The sequence below is a fragment of the Monodon monoceros genome, unplaced genomic scaffold, assembly GCF_005190385.1.
Source record: "Monodon monoceros isolate NGI ecotype Baffin Bay Population unplaced genomic scaffold, NGI_Narwhal_1 Super_Scaffold_6, whole genome shotgun sequence".
NCBI classification, from domain to species: domain Eukaryota; kingdom Metazoa; phylum Chordata; class Mammalia; order Artiodactyla; family Monodontidae; genus Monodon; species Monodon monoceros.
This window is the reverse complement of record NW_021703783.1, coordinates 98,688,032-98,712,798: the sequence shown is the minus strand read 5'-3', so window position 1 is coordinate 98,712,798 and position 24,767 is coordinate 98,688,032.

Here is a 24,767-nt window from a genome sequence, read left to right as displayed (position 1 = left end):
CCTCCCAAGTGTCACTGGCTCCAGGTGGCTCCAGGCACCTAGTGTCCCCACAGACAGGGGGACCCTCTGGGGAAGAGTCAGTGGGAGCCCTTGGTGCCCACATCTGTAGCAGCCAGGGAGGCAAGAGCAGCCCGGCAACAGGGTCTGGGCCGGACCTCACCAGCCACACTTCCTGTCTCCTCCCGCCCTCCCTCCCTTTCACCCTTCCGCCCTTCCGCCCTTCCTTCCGTCCTTCCTTCCCTCCTTCTTCCTTCCTCCCTTCCCTCCCTCCCTCCCTTCCCTCCCTTCTATCCTTCTTTCTTTTTTACCTTTAAGCAAGCCACGTAGAATTTATGTGATGTGAGTCATAAGGTAAAAATCTCACAGGATTATTTTTTCTTTACAAATAGCCATGCTCGTCTCCACACATATATCAAATTTTCCATTTTTTCCTACGGTTTTGAAATGACGCTTTTATCTCATATTAATTTACTATATGCACTTGGGTGAATTTCTATGTTATGCATTTTGCTTAATTGATTGATCTATTTATATTCCAGTACCACATTGTTTTATTTAGTGTAATAATTAGTGTAAGTTTATGTTATGATACCTGGTAAATAGGGCAAATTCTGACTCTTTTTAAACATACCTCTCTTGGATATTCTTGCTAGTATATATGGATACTTCAACTTGATATTACATATATATTGTATATATAATGTGTGTGTGTGTATATATATCTATATATATACTGCATACACACTCACACCACTGGAGATATAAGAAAGTATGCAATCATAATTGGGATAGTATACATTGGTGAGATCACTTTAAACTCATATATTTCTCAGGGAAATCATATATTTCTCAGACATCTAGGCTGCTTTGCCAAGACCATTGTATGACCTTCCATTTGTTCGAAGATTTTCTGGGTGAATCCCTTAGCACTGTTTAATAGTCTTCTTTGCACAATATTGCACATTTCTATTTGGGTTTATTCTTACACACTTTTATAATATGATATCCCTAGTATAAATAGAATATTTTCTTTCATTTGTCTATACTTTTTAAATATGAATTTTTGACACATCAAAATGATGTAACATGCCCACATACATATACAAAAGACTTAGAAAATCATGAGCAAAATTACAGAAATAAGAGAATAGAGATATTAAATTTTGGAAATATAAAAATAGAAGATGGGCTGGTGAAAATGTTAGCAACAACTCTGACAAGAAAAGAGATACCAGAATGCTTGGAGGTGAAAACAAATTTATGAGCAAAGAAATGTGACTTGGGAGCTTTAGGAATTCATGTCTGGAAACAGTGAATCTGAACAGGCAGTTTCTGGGGATAATTTCCTGGGTATATATTATTTGTGGTTTTTATCAGCAGAGTTTGTCTCATCCTCACCATGGGGGCCTCTGGATAGCCCCACAGTACTCTGGGCTCATTTATAAGCAAGCACGTGACCAGTTCCTGAATCAAAGATGGAGAGACCTGGTCAGTGTTGAGTCTGGACTTCATCTTTAAACAGACTGAACAATTTGAAAGTGAATTCCAAAATCCACCTGCTCATATTGGAAAATGAAGGGTGGAAATAGAATATTCCATTAATAAAGATTTTGGGACTCAGAATAGGACAAGATAGATAAAAGATTTTTTTAAATCCACATACAAAAGTAATACTTTCGCACATATATATATATTGATAGTGAGATCGGTTTATATTTTTCCTTTGTACTCCTGGACTGTTTAAATAGCAAGACTGAGTCAGAGGAAAGGAACCCTTTGTGCCTCCAAGAAGGCTTTTGGAGGCAACTAGAGTTATAGGGAACAGTGATCCAGCTGTGGAAAGCGTATGGCATTTTATTAGCGTGGAGGGAGAAATAGAACAAGGGAGCATGGTCTCGGGAAGAAAGTTTCTGGGAGAAAAATGCTGAGACTTACCATTGTTCAAGAGTCAGAAATATCTTTTGGAAAAAAAATGGAAGATGAAACAAACTCAAGGGAAGTAATATAAATAGCAGAGCTTTCTGTTCCTGTATTCACATCAAAAGCTTGTCTGAGGATATCATGTTTTTTTTTTTTTTTTTTTTTGGTGTTGAAAGAAATCCAAATATGGGCAACATGAAAATAATTTAAAAAGTAGCATTAGAGGATAAAATGAAATGGTGTTAGAAAGGATTTTGTAAGCCATAAAGTGCTATTACGATGTTAGGAAACACATTTGCAATTAGGTAATCAGGTTGTACCAGGGTCTGAACACTGTTTCATTAAAGGTCATCATTAATTTTGTAGTAAATTCAGATAAAATCACACCCTTATAGAGTGAAGTAAATGAGAGCCTGCCAGCTAGTTTGCAAAAGAATAAGATTTCTGGGCTTCCCTGGTGGCGCAGTGGTTGAGAGTCCGCCTGTCGATGCAGGGGACATGGGTTCGTGCCCCGGTCCGGGAAGATCCCACGTGCCGCGGAGCAGCTGGGCCCGTGAGCCATGGCCGCTGAGCCATGGCCGCTGAGCCATGGCCGCTGAGTCCCGAGCCTGTGCTCCGCAGCGGGAGAGGCCACAACAGTGAGAGGCCCACGAATCAAAAAAAAAAAAAAGATTTTCACAGCAATAAAATAACTTTCTGGATGATGAAATATATATATTTCTGGATGAAAAAATATATATTTTCCCCCCTCTGGTGATATTTTGGAAATTTTATTTTTCCCTTTCTGCTTTTGTTTTCCTAAGTTACAGAACTAAGTATTTTATGTTTAATTTTAACTTTTTAAAGAAATGAGTGTATATGGTTAATAAGATGCTGTTATAATAAGACTTATGACCCAAAGCAGCAAATGGTCCCATCCCTTTCCCTTTCTTATTCCCCCTCCCTCCTTCCCTCCCCCTTTCTTTCTTCCTTCCTTCCTTCTTTCCTTCCCTCTTTCTTTCTTTCTTTCTTCCTTTCTTTCTTTCTTTCTTTCTTTCTTTCTTTCTTTCTTTCTTTCTTTCTTTCTTTCTTTCTTTCTTTCCTTCCTTCCTTCCTTCCTTTTCTTTCTCCTGAGTCTTCCCCAGAGGCACCTAGTTTCATCTCTTATAGCTCTTTCATCTTTTACTTGTCTCCAAGATTCTAAATTATATAACTACACTGCTCTCTTAGTTTGTAAGACAGAGCAGTGTAATTAGATGTAGACAAACGTAGACATTTCCTACTGTATACTCCCAAGCCCGCTGTAGCAAGAGTCAGAAGATGAGGCTCTAACAATCTCCTTCTCCCCCATCTCCCACCCCAGGCATGTACTCCCTTTCCTCCTGTCTGCCCAGCACCATTGGTGGTGCCACCGTGTTGGTGGAATCAGCCTTCAGTACCTACTGCATAATGATCATGTCAATATTGTAGTGTTCCATGACCGCTTTCCCTATGGTAACCATTGCTATTTTCCCTGGAGCCAATAATGCCTCATTTGCTGATTTAAATACGACCAAGAATCCTTCACCAGATCCCCTTAGAGAGCTGCAAACCCATTGCCATGATGTCACAGGCAGATACACCAGTTTCTCTATCCATTTCACTTCTGGCCCCTGTATGTCTCCCCCTCCCTCACGTGGGCTCACAGAGTCCTCTGAGATGTCTTTAACTCGCTCTTTTGGTGGATCCCCGATTTCCGGGATCACAGGTCTCCGTCTCCTGTGAATTACTCCTTTGCTTTCTTGGTGGTCATCCTGAGAAAATGTGTAATCACTCATTCACCCAACATATATTTATGAGTATATATTATGTAACAAGCAGTGTTCTAGGAGCTAAAGATATACATCAATATATGCAAAAGAAGATACATTATATGTTTATAATAAACCAGCACCTGCGCACTCACCTCCCTGCTTAGGAAACAGAATGACAGAGCTAATGTTTCCCATGTGCTTCTCCCTCATCCCAGCTCCATCCCACCAAAGTACCAAATAATCTGGTCTGGGTTTCACTAATCTTCTGATTTCCTTTATTATTTTACCAAACTAATATATATCCCTAGGCTACAGATTGTTTAGTTTTTCTTGCTTGTGCACATTCTACAAATGGTACCAGTGTTTCTGCAATCTTCTGCAATTTGCTTTTGTCACTCAACGGTGAAGGTCTAAGATTCATACATATAGATGGACATAACTCTATTCTATGTTTTTGTTATATAGTGCAGAATCTTTTTATCACAATTTATTCATTCATCGCCCTATTGACATTTGGATTGTTTCCAAGCTTTATGCTGTTACAAGTAAAGCTGCTCTGAATACTTTGTATGTTTCCTGCTGTGCTCATATAAATTTTTGTGTTCTGATTATTTCCTTTTTGGCTCAGGTGTATATAATTAGAATGGTTTTGCTGAGTCATAGTTTATGAATATGTTTACTTTTTGCAAGATAAAGCCTAACTGTTTTCACTACCAAAGTGTTTGTAACAAGCAGTATTTAAGCAATGTTATTATTTTACATATTTGCCTACAAATGTCAAATTTTTAAAAATTATGTCAATCTTTTTGGCTTAAAATATATATGTCATTTTAAATTGTCATTTCCCTGGTTATTAATCAGGCATATTGTTGATTCATGTATTAATTGTCCTTTTCCTCTGCTATAAAATGCTTATTCATATATTTTGCCAACTGGATTTTTTTAAACTATTGATTGTTGAAAATTTTTTTGTTTCATATTTTGAATTTTAGTTCTTTATAAATCACATGAATTGCTAATATGTTTTCTAGATTGAATTTTCCCTCCCTTCATGGTAACTTTTCAAAAAAGAACTTCTCTTCTTTTATGATTTGCACTGTTTTTATTATTTTTAATTTTTAATTAACTTACAAAGTATTAATTTTAGGTGTATGTTTACAGTGTTCTTATTTTTAAAAGCCTCTCCCTGGCATCCTCTTATATTTTCTTTTATATGTTCAAAGTTTGTCATTTAGATTTGAGTGTTTAAATCACCTTTGTACTTACATCAAAGTAGAGATCTGTTTACTTTATTATTTTCTTATAGTTACTGGTGACCTAGCACAATTCATTGAAGAGCTATTCTTTACCCACTAACCTGCAAAGTTTACTCTGTTATATATCAAGTGGTCATGGGTCCTGGGTGTTAAGAACAGGTGTCTGTTGTTTCTATTTTCAAAAAGGGTGTAGCTGGGTAGTAGGTTCTTGGTCTCTTTCTCTTTCTTTGGGGAATTTTTTTTCATTGTGTTGAGTATTATAGTTGAGAAGTCTTAAGCAAAGAGATGTCTCTCCCCTTTTAGATGGCTTAATCTTTTAGCATGCATGTTCAAAAATTATTTATTTTAAAATTCAATGAATTTTATTGTGATAGGATTCAGTGATGATTTGTTTGACATCAGTTTTTCCCAGATTATGAGGTGCCCTTTTAATGGGTGGATCAAAGATTCCTTTAATGTCTGAAATAACATTTTGAATTACTTTTTTACATTTTCAAAGACATTATTTGGATTCTTTTTTAAGGGACACCACTTATCAGTAATGTTGGAATTCATTTTTTTCTGCTTTCCACATCTCTGATTTTTCCTTCCACTTCTGAGCTCTGGTTTTTACATTTCATTTTTCCTCCTCCCCACACCCCTGTTTTGGACGATGCTCATTCATTTATTTAAGGAATGCATATTGATTGTCATTCCATGCCAGGTACTGTTCTACCACAACCCTGACAATATCCCTGCTTTTATGGTGATTAATTTTAACAAGGGAGGCAGATCACGAGCAACAAATACATTATTTAAGCTCAGATCAATTAATTCCATTAAGACAAATGAAACAGGGTACAGGCACAGAGAGTGACAGGGAATCTCTCCGGAAAGGATGGTCAAGAAAGCATCTCTGAGATGATGACGTGCAGAAAAACCTGAACTGAGAGGACATTTGAGTTTCCCAGTAACACACTCCAGGCACTACATAGAGCAAGTGCCGTTGGCCAAGAAAGCGACCACTATGCACAGTGAAGTCCAGCCAGCTGGCTGGCGGGGTTAGAGTGGAGTGGGGGGAGGGATTAGCGATGATGCCTAGGCTGTAATGAAGTAACAATACTGCCATTGGGGTATTTTATACAGGGCCAAAACACAGACATTTAATTTTAAGTGTTCAACATTCACTTAAAAAAGAAATTGAAACTAAATGATATACATACCAAAAATGATAAAACATATTTTTAAAAGATCAACTGAAATATAAAATCTTTAAAAATGTAATTAAGTACACATTGCTGTTCCGTAAATTATTGGGAGAAAAAAATAATACGATTAAAGTATCAGAAATAAAATAAACACTGTGTAGGATAAAAGTAATCACAAATATGAAAATCTATCCATTTCTTTAAAATGCAATCATAAGAAACACTATTTGTTGTTGGTTTCATGATGGTTGAATATTGAGTTTGTTTTCTTGGGTTTTTTTTTTCATGAAGATATTTTCATCCACTGAAAACCTCTTTCTGATTCAAGATAAGAGTGAGGAGATAGTTATAAGGTAACTCTGGTTGTACTTTTTTCTTTTTTAACTTTTGGACTTTTTAATCTTCAAATACCCCATTCATCATTTGATAATCTTGGTATTATTTTGATGAGCTATCTTTTTCAAGGACTGGTATCTTGTTATTGATACCATGATATCTTTATCTTTTTATTGATGGCGGATACTTCCTGTTCATCTTTATCTTCTCTTATCGCTGTCATGTATACATGGAAATTCTTTACAGTCCCATACCTATTTCAGTCTGTCTTGTTTGTATTCCATTTCTTCAGAAAGTTTTGGACTTCGGAAAGAGACTTTATTCAAATAGAAGCTTTGTGCTGCTGCTTGCAATATAGCTATATACTTGCTCCCCCATCCCCAGACTTGTAGACTACACTTTGTTCCACCGTTTTGCCTACATTGGATGATTAAGTCTTTGATCTTGATCTCAAGATATAAATTGTTCAACTTAAGTGGTATTTTTGTTAAGATTGCAACATTGGTATCCCAGCCCATCCAAAATAAATGGATGTCTCCTGGAATTCTGGAGCCCCAGGGAGATTGTGTGAGGTTGTTGGCCAGGGGAGGGCTAAGGTCTTTATTCTAAATGCAAGGAACCCCTAACTAGGTTTCAAGTAGGAGGGCAATATGACATATTGACACTGTGTAGACAATAGGCCAAAATGGGGATGCAAAAAGGGAGGCATCAGCTACTGTGGTAAAAAGTATGAGAGATATTCAGAGTCAGGATGCGGCTTGAGTTTCCCTCTGGGTGGCGATGGATGTGGATTGGATATGGGGTAGAAAGGGGAGGGGAGTCATGGGTGATTTTAAGGTTTTTGCCTCCGCAGTTTGGTAAATTTTGGAAGCTCAATGAATAAGAAAGAATGGGAGGGATTTGAAAGGTGCAGAGACAAGAGTTTTAGACTTGAACGTGCTAAAGTTTAGAAACTCACTAGACAACAAGTACAGACGCAGAGTGAACATTTGTGTGCACAATTCCTGAGCTTAAAGATGAGGGAGGAAACGGTGATAGAAACCCAGGACTGGGTCCCAGAGATCTCCTGGGAAGGCAGAGAAGAAAGGGGCCCAGGGATGGGACCCCATCGAAGCCAGAGTGAAAGGCTGTGATGAGGAGGGTCCAGGGTCCATGAGGAGAGCTGGAGGGGTGGCCGGAGAGGCAGGAGGGAGACCAGACGGCCGGGGCGCACTGGACCCAAGAGCAGGGAACGTGTTAGGAAGGGCATGGTGGGTGCGGTCGAGTTCTGCCAGCTCAAGGGGGGTTGGTGTCGGATGCGGCAACACAGATGCTGTTTTTTAAAATGTGATTGAATCAAGAGTTCGAAAGAGACTGAGGAGAGAAAGCAGAGAGATGACTCTTGTAAAGGACTTTGTTATAAAGAGGAGCAAACAAATGGGCCAGTACCTGGAAAGAAATGTGACATGAAATAACTTTTTTAGAAGAGTGATTTTAGAGCACATTTGTACGGCTATGGGAATATCCACAAGAGAAGGGAAAACTAGTGATGCTGGAGAGTGGAGACAACCATACAAAGTCCTCGGAAGGGGACAAGAGTCAGTGTCAGGTGCACAGGTGACAGGGGCATTGGCTATAGACCTGCAGACAGTGGGGGTGTGGCTAGCTCCTGGACACAGGGCCACGGGGGAGGGGCGCTTGGCTTCCTGGTGATGGGGAGAAGGTCTCTTACGATTATTTCCGGGTTTTGTGTGTGAAATAAGAAATGAGGCCGTAAGATGGGGTGGGGTGTTCCAATAATAATGGATATTTAAGGAAAAAGAAGTTATGAAATTTGACTGCCTGAGCCTGGGAGGGTGGACTGACCGGGCTGAATGCAGAGCTGAGCATCCAGCCCAGGGGATTTCCTGGGATGCAGATGTCTGAGGGAGGGTGGATGTCAGCCTGAGGTTCATGAACATAGAGGTAGGTGTCAACTTTGGGCCCAGGTGCCCATGTCTCTGCCCAGTGCAAAGGAAGGGGAATTGGATCCAGTAGTCATCACAGGGGCTACAGGGATGGGGGAGAGAGTTTATTCCAGGGAGGGATTCTAGCATCTGTGCAGAGATCTAAGCCAGGCCTGGACGGGACGGTGGTACGGAGGGTTTGGAAACAGGGCACCTCAGGCCTGTCTGGTCTCCTGTATGTGGCATCCATCCCACTCTGCATTTTTGTCATGTTTTTATTTTTCTCTTCAACTTCTATTCTGAGCTCTACCGGCCCATCTTTCTTCTCTTGTTGTAACATCTCTGACTATAATAGCTTTTTTTTCCCTTTGTACTCTGTTTCTTTCGAAGAATCATTTCATTTTGTTTACTGTCATTTTTCTTCTCTCCATGGTGATGTGGTTGGTTAAAATGTTTAGACTCTTCATGCAGTTGTTTTTTGGTGAATATTTTTAGTCTGCCTTTTCTTGTCTATAGTTTTTTTACTCCTTTTTCCTTTCATTTTTCCGTCTTTGCACACATCAAATGCTTGTTCCTTGTTGATTGTTTCTCCTTTTTAATGAGAGAATTTTTCTTGGAAGACTTAAAGCGGCAAGGTTCACGCAGAGTATGTCCCAGCTACGGGAATCTCCCTGGAGATGTGCCTTGGGAGTAGGGCTGTAGGTGTCAGCACTTGGTTCCAGCCTTTTCTTCTCTCCCCTTCTTTTCTGCAAGCTCTGTGCCTACCTCCCCTCCCCCAGCCTCACAGGGTGACCGCCGGTCAGCTCTGTCATCGTCTGTGTCCTTAAAGCCAAAGTGGGGCCACTGACACTCATGCCATCAGTCTGCACATACTTTTCTGGGGAGGGTTGGTTTATCCCTAAGTTGTGCGGCCCCATTTTTAAAAAATAAACTTTTAATTTTAGAACAGTTATATTTACAGAAAAGTTGCATCCCTTTATTTTTAAGGTTCCTAATAGGCACACGGGCTCAATTTTTACTGTTTTTAACCTTACTTAAGAGCACCACATGCTGTACGTAATCATCCTGGCCTCAGTGCTTTGCTTGTCGTATTTCCAATGCTCATCATCGTTTCTCCCATGACTGTGATGTGTGCATTTTGACTGTTACAAGCCATTTCCCTGTCCCCCTCCTAGCAACACTCACCAATCTGTGTCCAGCTTGGCTGTCGTGAACAGAGATCTCAGGGACAATTTTTTTTTTTTAATAAATTTATTTATTTATTTTTGGCTGTGTTGGGTCTTCGTTTCTGTCCGAGGGCTTTCTCTGGTTGTGGCAAGCGGGGGCCACTCTTCATCGCGGTGCGCGGGCCTCTCACAGTCGCGGCCTCCCTTGTTGCGGAGCACAGGCTCCAGACGCGCAGGCTCAGCAGTTGTGGCTCACGGGCCCAGTTGCTCCGTGGCATGTGGGATCCTCCCAGACCAGGGCTCGAACCCGTGTGCCCTGCATTGGCAGGCAGATTCTCAACCACTGCGCCACCAGGGAAGCCCCCTCAGGGACAATTTTGAGCACACCTGGGGTAGGCATGCGAGAGTGTCACTTGGATAAACACCCCGAGGTAGGATTGGAAGGCCAGAGAATATATGAATGTGCACCTTCAAAATATGATGCCAAACGCTGTGCACAAGAGACTCTGCAACAATGTTTTCAGATTTAAAAAGTGTTCTCAATCAAACACGTGTAGAATGTGGTCTTCAGTTGCATTTCCCTGTTAGGTAATGATGGTAAAGTCTTCATATATTTATTGGCTCTCTGTGTTTGCTCTTGAATAAAATATCTATTTGTTAATGTTGATCACTGCTGCATGTTTTGTTTTGTTTCCGCTATTGAAATAAAGAACTTCTTTATACAGTCTTTTTTTTTTTTGAATTTTATTTATTTATTTTTTTATACAGGAGGTTCTTTTTAGGTATCTATTTCATACATATTAGTGTATATATGTCAATCCCAATCTCCCAGGTATACATTCTTGATATGAATTGGTTTATTTCTATGTTTTCCACATTTTGTCTCCCAAATTGTAACTTACTTTCTGACTTTCCTTAAGTTTATTTCGATAAACAAAAATTTTAAATTTAAATATACTCAAACATTTTCATTTAAAGTTTTTAGTTAATATATTTTGTGTGTCATTTAATAAATCATTCCTTATTCCAAGGTATAAAAGGTATCTCTATTTTCCATGAGAAGTTTTAAAGTTTTGTTTTTGACATCATTAAATACATTAGCATGGTACAATTTTTACAATAGATAAACCAATATTGATGCTTTATTATTAACCAAAGATAATAGATTCATATTTCCTTAGTTTTCATCTAATGTTCCTTGTTAATCTTTCCCATAAAAATCCTTCTATAGATTAGATTTCTGTGCTAACAATTACTTACTCTGAAATTAATAACGATTTTAGTATTTTCTTTCCATCGTACGTCCTTATTTTGGTGTTGTTTATTGGTATTTGTGCTGATCAGGACTTTCACTTCAGGGTTAACGAAAGTTCTGATAGCTGACTTTTATGTTTCATCCTTGATTTTAAAGGGACTGTTTCTAAGATGTCCCTCTGTAGGATAATTTCTTTCTACATATTCCTGTTTTTTTGTTCGCTTATTGTAATACACATTATTTTTCAGATAAGGATACCTTGTCATTTTCTTATTTAGAAAAGTGTTTTTTAAACCATACATGAGGGTTCATATTTTTAAGTAAGCTCCTCTCTGATGTATAACATACCTACAGGAGGGGCATATCACATAAATGTACCACTCGATGAATTTTCACAGGTGTATAGATGAGCACACACATGTAACTAGCACCAAGACCAGGAAACAGAAGGCTGCAGGTCCCACAACCTGCCTCATTCCCCCCACCAGTTACTATCCCATCCTCAAGGGCAGCCAGGTCTAACCCCATAGTTTTGCCTTTTGTGTCCTTTGTATAAATGGAGTCACACTACACACACTGTCTTGTGCCTTGATGTTTCCACTCAACAGAAGGAGCCTTCATATTTCTGGGCATCATTGTGGACCATTGAGTCTCCTGCTGCAAGGATGTCATACATATGAGTATCCTAAGGCTGATGCATGTAATCTACTTGGGAAACGTCTATCTGTAGACTCTAGTGAATAGTGCTGGCATAAACTCTTTCTATGCCTTGTGAAGAGTCTGTGCATACATTCTGTTCGGTATGAACCTAGGAATCGAATTGCTTTGCATAAGACATAGATTTGTGGAGCTGCAGAGAATTCTTCCAAATGGCTTCACAAAGCAATAGGACCACATTCTATTCATTTACTCCACATCTTTGTCAAGACCTGCCATTGTCTGTCTTCTGTATTTTGAGCATTTTGGTAGATACATGTTGGCAATGGATTGTGCTTTAATTTGCATTTTCAGGATGACTAATGAAGAGCAGTGGATTTTCATATACTTTATTGACCATTTGAATGCTTCTTTTTATGAAGTGTCTCTTCAATCTTTGGCCTAATTTGATTTTGAGATGCCTGCCTTTATATTGTTAATTTGTATGCATTTTTCATTATGTTCTAGACACAAGCCCATGTGTTATATGTTTTACAGGAATTTTCTCCCAGTCTGTTTCTTCGCTTTCACTTCTAATGGTGTCCTCTGGTGAACAGATGTTCCAATTTTAACAAGGTCAAATATAGCCATTCTTTTTCCTATATGTTTATCAATTTTTATATCAAGATTAAGATCATTACCTGCTCCAAGGCCATACAGATGTCCTCCTATGTTTTCCTCCAAAAACTTTGTTTTAACCTTTTATATTAGTGCTAAAAAAAAATCACCTCTGATTGACATTTGCATATGGTGTGAGGTAACACTGTGATTTTCACTTCCTCATGGATATCCAGTTGGCCAAGCATTATTTACTAAAAATCTTATCCTTTTCTACTTCACTGCAGTACGACTTTTGTCAGGGGATTGTAAATGTGTGAATTTGTTTCTGGACTCTGTTTTGTTCCATTCATCTGTTTACCTACCCTTGCACCTATACCACACTGTCTCAATTAATACAGTTTTATACTAAAATTTTTCATGTAGAATTGCAAGTGACCCAGCTTTGTCCCTTTCCTTCCAGTTGCCATAGTTACTCTTGTTCTTTTGAATTTCCATATAAACTTCAGATTCAATGTATCAATTTCTATACACTCAAAAAGAAAAAAAACTCCTGGAATTTTTATTGAGGTTACATTAAACCTATTGAGTGATTCATAAAGACTGTCATGTTTACATTACTGAGTCTTCTAATTAACAGACGTGGAGTACTTCTCTATGTAGGCTTTTAATTATTCTCAAAAAATTAAAGGTTTTAGTATGCAACAGTGCTTCTCAAACCATCTGTAGTGAAGAACTAGTTTTCTGTTTTGTTTTTAAAAAATATCATTTAAATTATTTGATATTTATTTTTTCCTGATATGCAAAATATATTGAATTGTGTATATTTATTCTTATCCAGCATTTTTGTAAAATTAACTTCTTAGTCATAATAGTTTAGAATCTGTTCCAAATACATAATCATGTCATCTAAAAGAATAGTTCTATTTCTTCCTTTTCAATTCAAGTGGATTTTATTTTATTTTTTTCCTTACCATATTGCTCTAGCTTTGGCCACTATTACAATGTTGAATAGATGTCATTCTATTCTCAATTTGTCCCATTCTCAATTTGTATTTCAGTGGGAAACCTTAAGTATAGTATTTAAGTTATTTTTGCAGATACACTTTATTTGATTAGAGAAGTTCCCTTCTATTCCTATTTTGCTGAGTTTATTTTTTTCCTTGTGTTTTTTTTTCTTTAACACGAATTGATGTTGTAGCTTTTCCTACATCTAGTAAGATAATAATACGAATTTCCTTGGTGAAGTAAGGCTGTCCAAAACTGTATAGTAAAGGCATTCCCAATAACACATTTTTTTCCATCAAGGTTTACTTTGTTATATATTAATGTTGCCGTGCCAAACTTGTTGGGTTAATATTTGCCAGAAAGTGTTCTTCTTTTTATTCTCAGACCTCAGTCATATTTTAGGTCTGATAATATTGACGGCATGCATGTGGATTTCTGGTCTTAAGACAATTTATCATTTCATAATTGGTGCAATGAGTTTACTTACATTTATTATGATTGTTGACATATTTGATCATTTCCACTGATCATAATTAATCAAAATCTGTCCATTATTTATATAGTTTTCTTTGTTCCTCTTTTAAAAATTAATATATTTAGCATTTCCTAATAAGATACTGAGGTTTTTTCCTCCTGATGCCAAATCCATGGTGTCTTTTCCAACACCGCTTCAACCCTCTGTCACCAGCTGTGTGTCCTACTATTCAATTCATTTCTGACACTAACCACCTAGAGCTACTGCAGAGCCCACAGGTTAAGGGCTCAGTCCCACAAGACTGCCCCACAACAGATGCCAACTGAAAACAAGACCCCAGGCTACCCACAGTTCTGCCCAGCCAAATACAGATTTGTATCTGTCCCCATCCCACAGAACTCAGGAAAACACTCTACTTTCTTTTACCAGGTTATTATAAAGGATACAACTCAGGAACAGCCACACGGAGGAGAAGCATGGGGAAAGGAATTGGGGCAGGATGGGTGGAGTGTCCACTCCCTCTCTGGGACACCACCCTCCCAGTGTCTCCACAGGGTCACCAACCCAGAAGCTGAACCCCATGTTTTAGGGCTTTTTATGGAGATTTCATTACACAGATAAACGTGATTAAGTCATTGGCCTTTGTTGATTGAATTCCATCTCCAGCCCCTCTCCCCTCCTTGGGGTTGTGGTTTGGATTGAAAAATCCAACCCTCTAACCATGCCTCGGTCTTTCTGGGGACCAGCTTCCATCCCGAGCCTTTAGGGTGCCCCCACCACCAGTTATCTCATTAGCATACAAAAGAGACTCATCACCCAGAGACTCCAAGGACTTTAGGTAGCTGGGTGACGGATGGAGAGACTAATATTTATTATTTTTTCTTACACCACAGACACAAACTTCAGCAAGCCCTTATGTCTACTGTTGGGGCTTTGCCAAAACCCCTATCATGTTGATTGTATCTATACCTTAATTCCAAGTTATTTTAGACATATTTTCTCTTTTTACTTAGTCTTAGTTCTCTCCTATTTTGATAAGAACATCCAAGTTTCCCAAGATATTTGACTATCTTTATTTCAGATATTTCCTTTAACATCTCCTTTTTTATTTAAAAAAAAAAAACCTGTTTTCGTTATGGTTCTTTGTGCGGCAAAGCTTCTGAGCTCTTGTATTCTTGAGAATATCTTACCATGCCCTCATATTTGAATGACAACCTATTTGGAGAAAAATACTATTTTCCAAGTTTGAAGTACTTTCCTTTAATGCTTTGAACACACTACCCCATTATCATCTTATACATTCACATACTATAGTAATATTCATGTACAAAAAGAACAAACAGGAAACTTTAAGAGCTTACAAAAATAAAGAAAAGATCACTTACAAAGAAACAAGAATGAGATTAATAGATTTTTCAACAGTAACCCTGGGTGCAGGAAATACATTTATTAGATGAATTTTAATTTTTGATCAGTTCTTACATTTTTATTTCTAATGTCATCTGAAATCCATTTTCTCTTTTTTTTCTCTGAAATAGTTGTGCTCAAACGCCTTGTTACTTCAGCTCATTTTCCCCCAGAGGAGAGGTCAGGCCCTGTCCATGTTAGCTCAGGAAGCTCAGAGGATGAGGTGGTGAGTACACACCAGGGTGGGACACAGGTGACCTGCCAGTGAAGGCTGACTGCCCCCCGGGTGCCCCAGGGAGGAGGGGCAGTGGGAGGACGCTGTCTAGATTATTACACTTCTGCTCCCTGGAAGTTAGCTGGCCTCTACTGCTTTTCCTCAGCTTCTCACAGAAAGAAGCATCAGTGTTTCCATGGCTTCCTCCTGGGTTCTGGACCTGAGCTTCCAGGTGGAGCAAAAATGGAAGCCCTCACTGTCTGCCCCGGGCCCACGTTGGGGGAGCAGGTACAGGGCTCCACCAGCTTCCCCAGCCAGGCCAGGCCCATCCAGTGGCCACCCCAGGGGCCCCTCACAGTTTTATCCATGAGCGGTGCTCCCCTGTGTCTGCTCAGAGCCAGCAGTGAGGCTGGTGGCACTCCTCGTGGCTGACGCTGCCACTTGAGGGGGCGGAACCTGACTCAGACCTGGTCTCTCTCTCCACCTGCCACTTTGGAGCTGCTGTGGAGTCACCTGCATTCTGGGGTCATAGTTGTCCTCTCTCAATGCTCCTACCCTCCTCTGATTTCCACTGTGGTTGCCTGTTGTGTCTCAACCTTGATTCAGGGCTCTGCATGCTTCCCCATTTTGGGTTTTGGTTTCTCTTTCTTATTATTTTAGAAAAAGGTCACTCTAAAATTAAAATATAATATGCCCTTCAAAACCAGAAATGGAAAGTGACTTCTGAATTGAGAACTGGAGCCTCATCTAGTCTGGGACTGACCTGAGCAGATAAAGTAGGGGAGAGAAGGCAGCGGGGGGTCAGAAAGGACCTGCAAAGGCCAAGGATCGCTGGACGAGGCGCCTCGCAGCAGCGTGGCACTGGATGGCTGGTGACCGGGCCCTGGCCACCAGCTCTTATCCTGAACAGCTCTGCAGCTGTGGACAAATTCTTAGAGCCTCAGAACATCAGTGTCTTTACAGAGAAAATGAAGTCTGGGGATAAAAAAAAATGTTAAATTTTGAACTTTGCAATGTTAAATCCTATGAATGCCCATCATACACACAAACACCAAGGAGGTGGAAAGAAGCCTCTGGTTTCTAGAACATATCTTTCCAGGACTTTAGACCCCAAGGGTCACAGCTGAAGTGACTCAGGAAGAAGGTGCTAGAGAGTATAGGTCCAGCTGCTAAGGGCACGGACTGGGAGTGGAAGCCAGGGTGGAATGTCTGACCCCACTTGGAGCAGTGGACCCGTGGGGTAAATTCTCAACCCCCTATGCCTCCCTCACCTCCTCCTCTGTGAAGTGAGGGTAGTGGTAGATCCCATCTCTCGAAGCTGCGTGGGACACCTGGGTGGTGCCCGCCACAACCCTGCTTGTCCTAAGCACTCGATAACTCTCTCCTATTTCCCTCAATCATCGTGTAACTTTTGCTGTTGGGGACCAGTTAGGAAAATGTGTCACCTCACAACTATACAACTTTACGATGAACCAACTGTACAAATACTCATTCTCTGTAATAAAGGGCTAGGTCTTCCCAAAAGCTGTGTAGACAAGGGAGCGGGCTACACCCCAGCCCCTCACTCCAGACCCCCGTGGCTGCAGGGCTGCTTCCTGGGGAGCTGCTCTAGTCACAAGCACTTGACACAGGTGCCACCCAGGTGCCACGTTTATATAAACAAGTGTGTATATAATTAGTGTATATTATTAAGAACATATAATTATTTTTACACAATTGATACCGTATGCTTTTCATCAATTACTGTGTATTTGGGAAAGTTGAGGTCCATGGCTTCTCATGGCTCCGTGAAATGCCATCCTGTTTTCAGTTACTGGAATAGATGCCCTACAAGGCTCTCTCTCTCTCCCTTCCACCTCCCTTTTCTCCTTCTTCCCTCCCCCTCCTTCTCTTTCTTCTTTCCTCCCCTGTTCCTTCCCTCCCACCTTCCTTCTCTCCTCTTCCCTCCCCCTCCTTCCCTTCCTTCCATAAACAAACTTCCCCGAGTAATGGGATGACCAGGCAACATTCAAAGTTCTTGGGAATCTGAAATGGATCCCGAGGTCCTGCTGTCCAGAGCTCCCATGGATTGCCAGTGTATTTTTGTTTATTCATGAATCACCCTGGCACCAAATGTCAGTGCTCCCAGTTGCCACAGCTAATGGGCTTACTGTGTGCAGGGGGTAGTCAGAGGCTGTGCCTCCAAGCCAGGCTGGGAGCTTTGAGAACACCGCGGGTGGGGGTCATCCCAGGAAGGGAACTCGAGCAGGTGCCCGGGCAACAGGGACTTTATGTAAATGAGAGAGAAAGACAGAGTTACTGCTTCTGGGAGAAAATGGTCAATCTGCACATCATCCTGTATTTAGACACAGACCCGAGTTAGATGACTGACCCTCCTTGAGAAGCTTCCAGACAACGTGCAGATGGTGACGTATGTGTTTCCCCATCATGTGGAAAATCACCTGAACCATCAGGCAGCTCATGTGCAGGGTCCGAGTAGCACCTTTCAAAAGGGAGACCTGGCTTCTCCATCCAAGGAGGAAAAGCCCACGTCCAAATATTGAAACTAAACTTGTATGAAAAGGGCAGATTCCCAGCCGCGCCATGTGAAGGTGGGAAAGAAAGACACGGAAATATCGAAGGATTCACGGGCTCCCTTTCCTACTTTCCCTCCCGGGGGATTAAAGGGCCCACTAGAAACGCATTTCTAATCTGTGTAATCAGGCCTCCCTGGCTGCCAATGGAAGCTCCGCAGTTCAGTGCCATCCGGCTAACTAGGCTGACCTTAGATTTTACGTTCCCCTTGTTGAGAATCAGGCCAAGACAGAAATTTCAAGATGAACTCGGAGCTATTTGCATTATTAGTCTGTAATTCTCATTGGCAATTTTTCTCTATCTTTGGCCATAAATTATCTAATCCCTTTTATTAGAGAGCATTTATTAAGCACCTATGCAGTTCCCAGAAGTGTGCTGAGACCCAGGGGATGAGGAATAATAGGGCAGAATCTCTGATGAAGTTGCAGACGCGAACATGCCAAAGCGGGAGGGAGGTCCTGGAGAGACTCGGGGGGACACCCCTAGTAGGGCCTCAGAGGCTTCAGGAGCAGACAAGATGCAGGCTGGCATCCACAGGAGTTACAGCCCCCAGTTTTCCCCTTCAGTCCAGGGGAGGAAAGAAGGGCTTGTGGGAAGCCCAGCCAGCATACCTGTGAGCCCCTCCAGAGGGCAGCCGTGACCCCACAGCCCTGAGCCTCCCACCCTGGTGTGTGCCAGGCCCAGACCAGGCAGGTGAGGGGGACCTGCCAGCGGGACAGCCCAGAAACAACTACTCCAGGGCCAAGGGCAGGGCCACTATGCCAGACATAAACTACAGAGTGGAGTGCAGACAGTTCCTTCTGGGTGGAGGACTGAAAGGTGCTTGTGGGAGCTCTGACAATTCACCTTGGTCTTAAAAACGGCTTACGTTTTAGAACGTGGAGAAGTGTGAGAGGAGCATTCCAGGCAGAAGACCATTGTCCGTCACCAGCAGGGGCGTCCAGGCACGAGAGCATGCCAGACTTCAATGGAAGTTCCTGGATTGGGGTCAGAGGACCCAGCAGAAATGAATGGGGCAAGTAGAGGACTTGGGATGACGGGGCGGGGTGGTGGTGCGGGGGAGGGAGTTGGAGGTTATTTCAGGAGAAAAGGGATCAGTCGCATGTTTTGGAGGAAGACAGGACGTCCACGGTGATAGTCAGGATGGACGGGAGAGTCTGAAAGCAGTGACGTTCCAATCCTAGGGGTGTCACCTGGACCTAAATGAGAGAGCCGGGATGGAGACTGTGGGGCAGAGGAGACCTTGGAATGTCTCAGTTGGGGGCCTTGGTGATAGGTTTGACATGTAGGGCATTCTGCAGGGAGGAGTAGAGGAGGGCAGAAATATTAAACCTGGACTGGCTAAGAAAATGGTGACTTCATGAAGGAGACAGCGGCCCATGGGAAATGCCCGGGCGGAAGGGAAAGTCAGCGTTGGGGGGTGCTCTGGGCTCTGTTGGGTGCGGCCTCGGGCTGGGGGCCAGTTGCCTCCTTCCGCCACCATTCATTAAACCTGGGTAAATTACTGAAATAGCAGAGCGCTGTTTTAGGGATTTAAAAAATAGTGCCGATTGTTTCCTAAATACAAAGTAACATGCATCCATTGTGAATGAACTGGGAAATACCAGAATGCACCAGATATATGGTGATAGGAAAAAATAGGAAGGCTAAGTCTAAACATCTCCCACAGAGAGTGGGTCTTGTTACCCAAGGGCTCTTTCTCTGCTGAGACCATGCTGGGTTGCGGTGGGGATGGGAGGTGGGATAGCTGTACTGTTCTGGGCAGAAGGAGAAGAATTAGAGCTTTCTAGGGAGCTCATGTAGGCGTGAAGATCTGAATATGAGAAGTATGAAACAGCGGGAACTGAGGCGCCATTGTCCTGTGCCCTCCATGGCCCCCAGTCACCCTCAGCTGTCAGCACACTCTTGACATGCGGGGGAAGAGTAGGTTCAGTGAATCAGGGCTGGGGAAGCCCAACCCTATCACGCTCTTAGATTCCAGAACCCAGAACAGAGAATGAGGCCTGGAATTGACAGACGTCGTGGGGAGCCCTGAGTTTCTCAGAGGTTATGAAGTTGGGCTTTGATGGGTGTTAGCAGGAAAGGCATCTTGAATACTGATCACAATGGAAAGCAAAAACTCAACCATAGCTACCTGGTTTATTCTATTTATGGTTAAATTATCCATATGTAATTTGGTTCATTTTTACTTACTCAAAATATTATTAAACATCAACTTATACCACTCCCTACTCCAGGCAGAAGAAACAGTAAAATAAGTAAAGAAAGAAAATAAGAAAATAAAGTAAGTAAAATAGTTTTAAAAAAAAAGAAAAAGAAAAAGGATGCCAGCCTTCCCCCACAGAGCTTAGATGTTGGGGAAAATGATATAAACCAATGCAAGTAAATATGTAAAACCCCTCACTAGCAAATCCAGCCATCACACAAGATACAAGTAATAGGGGTGGAAACTGGCTCCAACCTCCTACCCAGCTTCCATTCCCAAGTGGAAGGGGACTGAATTTCTTAGCTCCATAGACAGGGAGAAATGGACCAGCCAGGTGGGGGCACAGGGTGGGGGGATTCTCTGGGTCTGAGCTTCCTGCTTTGAGCAGCTGGGACACCTGCCAACTAACCCAGATACTCCTAGGACTGTAGCCACTGGGCTGGTAAAGCTGGTGACCCCGTGTGATGGTTAGTCGTGTTTGTCAGCTTCTCTGGACTACAGGGTGCCCAGGTATCAGGTCAAATACAATTCTGGGTGCTTCTGTGATGGTGATTTTGGTTGAGATTAACATTTGAATCAGTGGACCCTCCCGATGTGGGTGGGCTTCATGCAATCCCTTGAAGGCTTGAAGAGAACAGAAAAGGCTGACCCTTCCCCAAGGAAGAGGGAATTCTTTCTGCCCATGGCCTTTGAACTTGGCCGTCAGCTTTTTCCCCACCTTTAGCCCAGAACCACACCATTGCCTTACCTGATTCTCAGCCCTTTGGACTCAGACTGGAACTACACGTCAGCCACCCTGGGTGTCCGCCTTGCCTACACAGTCTGAAGGTCTTGGGAGCTGCCCATCTCCTATAACCCTGCGAGCCAATTTCTTATAATACATCATATTGGTTCTGTTTCCCTGGAGAACCCCGAAAACACACCACAGTGTCCAAGATCATCTCCACTGATATTGACAGGCGCCACCAAACTTGGGCAGGGTCTGGGAAGGATGTGAATTGTGCAGTTGGACCCCCAGACACCAAGCTGGCTATCTGTATGAACTCACCAGCTATCCGGTAACCTCAATCACACAACTGGAGTTATTGGATTTCACACGTGATTGGGTTTTACTATCTATGGATGTCAGAGGATGATAGATACCACAGAGAAAAACAAAGCAGGTGATCTTCGACAGCCTCACTGATAAAGTAACATTTTCTTTCAAGTTTCCCCTGACCCATACATGCAAACTTTATTTGTGTAGCTTATAGCACGCTGAAGATCTAATTTCATTTTATAATGTAATTTATAACAATTCAGTTATAATTCACATATCATAAAAATCACTCTTTTGATATGTACAGTCCAGTGGGTTTTAGTATATTCATAGAGCTGTGTATGATCACCACTGGTTATTAGAGAACATTTTCATCACCCTGGAAAGAAATTCTGTACCCTGTACCCACTGGCGGTCACCTGCTCCCTCCTGCAACTCCTGGAAATCACTAATCCACCTCCTATCTCTATGGATTTACCTATTCTAGACATTCTATGTAAGCAGACTCTTTGGTGATTGGCTTCTTTCAATTAGCATAATGTGTCCAAGGTTCTTGCATGTTGAGGCATGTGTCAGTACTTCATTCTTTCTTATGGCTGAAAAATATTGTATTCTATATATATGATACTTTTTATTTATTCTTTATCCGATTGATGTGCACTTGGTTGTTTTGCACATTTTGGTTGTTAGGAATAATGCTGCTGTGACCATTCATACACAAGTTTCTGTGTGAACACACGCCTCAATTTGGGGTGATATTTACCAAGCAGTGGCATTGCTGAGTCAGATGGTAACTCTGCGTTACCATATATCTTGAGAAATAGGCAAACTCTTTCCTGAAGTGACATTACCATTTTAAAATCTCACCAGCAATGTACAAGTATTGCAATTTCTTCACATCCTTGCCAAAACTTGCTATGGCTTGTATTTTTTTATTTTTTCTTAATTTTAGCCAACCCATTAGGTGTGAAGTGGTCTCTCATTGTGGTTTGGATTTCTCTAATGATTAATGATGTTGAGCATCTTTTCATGTGCTCATCCACCATTTATATATCTTCTGTGGAAAAATATCTATTCAAATTCTTTGCCCACCTTTAACTCTATTTATTTTTATTGTTCACTTGTACGAGTTGTTTATGTATTTGAATACAAGTATTTTATCTGATATATGATTCACAAATATAATGAACTTTTGAAACACAAAAGTTTTAAATTTTGATGAAGTCCAATCGGGTGTGATATCTAAGAAACAATTGCCTAAACCAAGGTCACAAAGTTTTATTGTGATGTTTTCTTCTAAGAGTGTTACAGTTTTATCTCTAGTAAGAGCCAATAATCTTACTTAGAAGAGTCATATTCTAGAGTCAATGGTAAATTAACTTTTGTATATGGTGTGAGGTAGTGAGTCCAACATCATTCTTTCGCATGTGAACACTACTTGTTCCAAACAAAGGTTTGTTTCTGGACTTTCAATTCTATTCAATTTATCTATATTTCTATCCCTATGCTAGTACCACACTACATTGATTACTGTAGCTTTGAAGGAGGTTTTAAATTTAAAAAATGTAAGTCTTTTAACTTTTTTCTTCTTTTTCAAGGTTGTTTTGACTCTTCTGGATCCATTGCATATCCATATGAATTTTATGATCAGCTTGTAAGTTTCTCCAAATAAAACGACATTTGGGAATTTGATAAGGATTATGTTAAATCTGTAGGTCAATTCGGGTAATATTATCATCTTAGCCATCTTAAGTCTTCTGATCCATGAATATAGGGGGTTTTTTTCCATTTGTTTAGATCTTTCTTAACTTTTTCAGCAATGTTTTGTGGTTTTCAGTAAACAAGCTCTGCCCTTCCTTTGTTAACTATATTCTTAAGTATTTAACTCTTTTTGCAAATGGACTTGTTTTTAGTAATTTTTTGGATTGTTTACTGCAAGTGTATAGAGGTACAATTGAGTTCAAATGTACCCTGAAACCTTGCTGAACGTGTTTATTAGTTTTAATAGTTTTGTGTGTGTGAGGGTTCCTTAGGATTTTCAATATGCATGATTGTGATATCTGTGAATAGAGATAGTTTTCCTTTTTCCATTCCAATTTGGATGCTTCTTATTGCTTTGTCTTGCCTAATTGCCCTGACTGGGCCTCCAGTAAAATGTCTAATAAAAGTAGTGAGAACAGACATCACTGTCTTATCCCTGATCTTAAGCGGTATTTTACCATTGAGTATGACATTAGCTGTGAGATTTTTGTATATATCTTTTATCTAGATGAGGAAATTTCTTCCTATTCCTAGATTCTTAAATGTTTTTTATCATGAAAATGTGTTGGAATTTGTCAAATGTTTTTTCTTCATATACTGACATGTCGTGTTGTTTTGTTCTTTATTCTACTGATATGGTGTATTATATTGATTGTTTTGGGGATGTTTAACTAACACTGAAATCCCGTTTGGTCATGGTATATAATCGTTTTTATATGTTATTGGATTAGGTTTGCTAGTATTTCATTGAGAATATTTGCCCTTATATTCATAAGAAATACTGGTCTGTAGTTTTCTTGTGATATTTGTGTCTGTTTTATTTATGATATCTGGTTTAAAGTCTGTCTACTAAGCCTAATGTCTGGGCTCCTTAGAGAGAGTTCCTATTAACTGCATCCCCACCCCACTTTTGTACATATATTCAGCTTTCTTTGTGTGTCTCTAAATTGTTTTTTTCAGTTTTCTGGAGAGATAACTGACATAGGTCATTGTATAGGTTTAAGGCATACAGCATGATGGTTTGTTTTACATTTATTGTAAAACAATTACCACAATAGGTTTAGCTAACATCCATCTTATAATGTAAAAAGAGAAGAAAGAAAAAAAGAAAACAGCATTCTATTTATGATGAGAACTTATAGGATTTACTCTCTTAACTTTCATATAGATCATACAGCAGTGTTAGCTCTGGTCTCCATATTGTACACTACATCCCTACTACTCATTTATCTTATAACTGGAAGTCTGTACCTTCTGACCACCTTCCTCCAATTTTCCCTCCTCCACCATCCACATCTGGTAACCACAAGTCTGATCTTTTTTTCTAAATTTGTTTTTTTTTAAACGTACATACGAGTGAGATCATACAGTATTTGTCCTTCTCTGTCTGATTTATTTTACTTAGCATAATGCAAAATGCCTTCAAGGTCCATCCATGTTTTTGTAAAAGGTAGGATGTCCTAATTTTTAATGGGTGAATAATATTATAGACAATTTAATTGTGTATACACAATATACAAAGAATATATACTATGTGTAATATATACAAGAATATATTATATATGCAATAACAATAATATATTGATTTTTGTGTGTGTCTCATAATTTTTTTCTGAGAACTGTACATTTTAAATAATATAATGTAACAATTCTGGAAATCAGATTGCCCTTCAACCCCCATGCTTATTGTTGTTTCCGCTGTTCGTTAAGTTACTTTCTCAAACTATTTCTGTAAAATTTGTGTTCTTTGCTGTGTGTGGCAGCTAAGGTCTCTCCTTGGTTAGATCAGTTTTCTGCTAATGATTGGACATAGATTTCCTTTAATGCCTTCATCAATAAGCCTCTCAGGCTTTGCTGAGGGGCTCTGTGTGTCTTTGGGCTGAACTTTCAATTCTTTGGCAGGCAGTTTACAACTGTGCCTCAGCCTTCACTTCCTGCATTCACAGAGCCTCAAGGTCAGTCCAGGTGAGAGACTGAGCCCTTCTCAGGTCTTTCCTGGGCTTGTGCACAGC